Source organism: Suricata suricatta, chromosome 16 (genome assembly GCF_006229205.1).
Source record: "Suricata suricatta isolate VVHF042 chromosome 16, meerkat_22Aug2017_6uvM2_HiC, whole genome shotgun sequence".
In the NCBI taxonomy this organism is placed as follows: domain Eukaryota; kingdom Metazoa; phylum Chordata; class Mammalia; order Carnivora; family Herpestidae; genus Suricata; species Suricata suricatta.
Genome location: NC_043715.1, coordinates 51,639,780 through 51,643,046, shown reverse-complemented (window position 1 = coordinate 51,643,046; position 3,267 = coordinate 51,639,780).

Below are 3,267 nucleotides of genomic sequence, written 5' to 3'. Positions count from 1 at the left end.
GGGGACGCGCCGCGGGAGAGGGGTCGCCGCGGCCAAACCACTGCGGCGAGCGGGGGAGCGCGGCGCGTACCAACAGCGTCCGCGAGGGGGCGTGACCGGGCTGTACCAAAATAGGGCTGGGGGAGCCTCAGGAAACGGAGAGGGTGTGTGGGGCGGGGAACACGGCCATTGGAAGATGCTGCCGGCCTCTCGCGCTAGAAGGGGAGGAACTGGTAGGACGTGCGAGCAACAACTTAATGGGGGTGTGGCGGGAGAAGCCAAGCCGAAGGGTGGACGGGGGTGGGTGGTGAACGAAGACGACACCAAGTTGGCTTCGGGCTGGGGGTCAGGATACGAAGAGACCCTAGCCTTAGTCCGCGAAGCCGGTAGACTACACTAAGAGACCTTAGGAAGAACAGGAGTAACGGAACAGTGGGCCTTATGGCGAAGGAGCCTACCTAGAAGTTTGGGGATACGGATCGTACCTTGCATCGGGAGAGGGCTTAATGTTTGAAGGCAGTGACGTGGCTAGGTGGGTCAGAGACCACAAATCCCAGCGTCACCCGCGCGGCCTGGGCGGGGCCAGCGATTCCCGGAGACACCGCCAGCCCCTGCTGTGTGTCCATTGGTCCCCGTGCCCTAGGCTCCGCCTCCGCCCCAGGTACTTCTTCGGGCTTCTAGCCACCCGGGCCGTTCATTGATTCACTCAGACACTCAGCTATTACAGGACTGCGTATTCACTTACTAGGAGCCATGTAACATTTCCTGCTTAAATTTGCCTGTTTCATAAATGTGGATAAGATAACCGTGAAGTGGTTATAAGGATTAAATGAGTTAATAAAGCAGTAGGATCAGTACTCAGCCTAGTAACCATCTAAATGTTATATCTCTTTTTCTTAAAAAGAAAAAAATTATGAACACCAGGTGATTAATATAAAACCTTCAAGAAAAACCATTATTAGTACTATTTCCAGTCTGCGTGAGCAGTGCATATACTGTGATAACCAAAACAGACAGGGTCCCTCACAGAGCCCTAGGTCTACTGGAAGACACAAATAATCACACTTTGTGAGAAGTGTTATAAATAGAGTAAATGCACAGGACGACAGCATGGTGACCATGAGAAGTCAGGTAACTGACCTTTAGGCAGCCTGCAATTCTATGTGGGCTGGAAGAGCCCTAAGATGAAGGAACAGCAACGCACAAGTCCTGAGGGTGGAAGGAAAGGAAGAGAAGCTGTCATCGTTGGAGTGCCCTGAGGGTGGAGGGCTGCAGAAATGGGGAGGTGCTGGGTCCACGAGCAGGTCCGGTGGCTTTGTTATGGAATTTGAATTTTAATCTCACTTGCTGGGGATTCACCAGAAGGTTTTCAACAAGGGAGTGACAAAGACTCACTTATTTTTAAATAAATCACTCCTACACTACACGGAAACGGCATTTCTACAAGTCTACAGAAATGGGACCCACAGTGGCCTCTGAGGAGAGAAGGCAGCACACAGAGGGAATGGGCCCACAGAGGTGGACAGGAGACTCAGCTGACTCTCTTAGACTGTCTGGAATTCTTAATTATGCAGATGTTGCCTACAGAAAAATAATTTTTGAAATACTTACATCTTCTTAGAAGGATTCCTCTGGCTGCTGTGTTGAAAATAAAATGGGAGGGGCCCCCGGGTGGCTCAGTCGGTTGAGCATGCGACCTCGGCTCAGGTCATGATCATGCTCCAAGCCCCACGACAGGCTCTGTGCTGACAGCTCAGAGACTGGAATCTGCTTCAGATTCTGTGTCTCCCCCTCTCTCTACTCCTCCCATGCTCATTCTGTCTCTCCATGTCAATAATAAACATTGAAAAAAAATATTTAAAATGGTGGGGGCATCTGGATGGCTCAGTGGGTTAGCATTCGATTTCAGCTCAGATCATGGTCTCACGGTTCATAAGTTGGAGTTCTGCTCTCAGCGCAGAGCCTGCTTCAGATCCTCTGTCTTCCTTTCTCTCTGCCCCTCCCCCGCTCTCTCTCAAAACAAAAAACATTTAAAAAAGAAGAGAAGAAAATGGGAGGGAATGAGTGGAAGCAGAAGGGCAGAGAGAAGACTGTGCCGATAATCCAGACAAGAGGCATAGATGGATGGGACAGATGGCAGGCAGAGTGGCCATAGTGGAGGCGGTCGCTTCCAAAATTTATTTCAAGCCAGAGCCCAAAGGACTTGTGCAGAGAGTGAACGAAAGAGGAGTGAGGATGATGCCAAAGCTTTTTGCTTGTAGGGAGATGCCACTCGGCGAAACGGAGCAGACAATGAATGGGTCAGGAGGTTTGCGCATGTTAACTTTGAGATGCTGACTAAGCAACGTAGATAGGGGGAGTCCCGAGATACAACTCCTGGGGAGTTCGGGAGTCTTCAGTGTTTGAATCAGTGAGACACTGGGATCTCGAAGCCCTTTAGCAGTCAGCAGATGAGACAGAAGAGTGGCCAGTGAACTCGAAACCCTGGCTGTATTTCCCCTCCTTGTTGGCCCCGCCCACTCAATGGCCTGCCCGAGGGTTCCCAGGGCCTGGAACCTGGCCCTGAGTTCCAAATCGGCCTTGGATTGTGACCAGATGGAGACTCGGTGCTCTCTGGACCCAGACCACAAGTTAGACCCCAACCGTTACCTCAGGCGCCCCAACAAGTATCCGTGTCTGGACAGTCACTACCAGCAGCAGGGAGACAGAGGCACAGGGACAGAAGTCTCCTTCATCCCCCTACATCCTAATTTCTCACTGTTCCTGTTGGCCCAAGCCTTCCCTTCACAAACGCTTGTCTGGAAACCCCTCCTCGGTGCCCTCTCACTTCGCTAATCAAAACGCCCCGGGTGACTTCCCTTAGAATTAAACAAACAAAATTAAGCAAACTTTCTCCAACGCCCTGCAAGGTAGACACCTGCTGCTCTATCCAGACTGATCGGACACCCCTCCTGCTCTCCAGCATCCTTCGGCTCCCATCAGGGCTCGTGCGTGGGTATGAGTCCCCAGGGTTGTAAAAATGGAGAGAAAGTTGTGCCAGAATGTTCCGGCGGGAGCAAAATGGAAACGTCCCCAAACGGGCCACGAACACTGAGGCAGGAAGGATGAGTTCTACAGCTGTGCGGCGCTCTGAGACCGGCCTGCTTCCCCGGTGTGCCGGTTTGGAAGGCAGCTGCCCATTTCGTCTGTAAAATCTGCTGCCCTGGCCAGCAGGCTAATATGACTAAGCGATTCCACCCCCGTCTGTCTGCTAGCCCTCGGCTTCCTGAAAACTAGCTGTTACCGCAT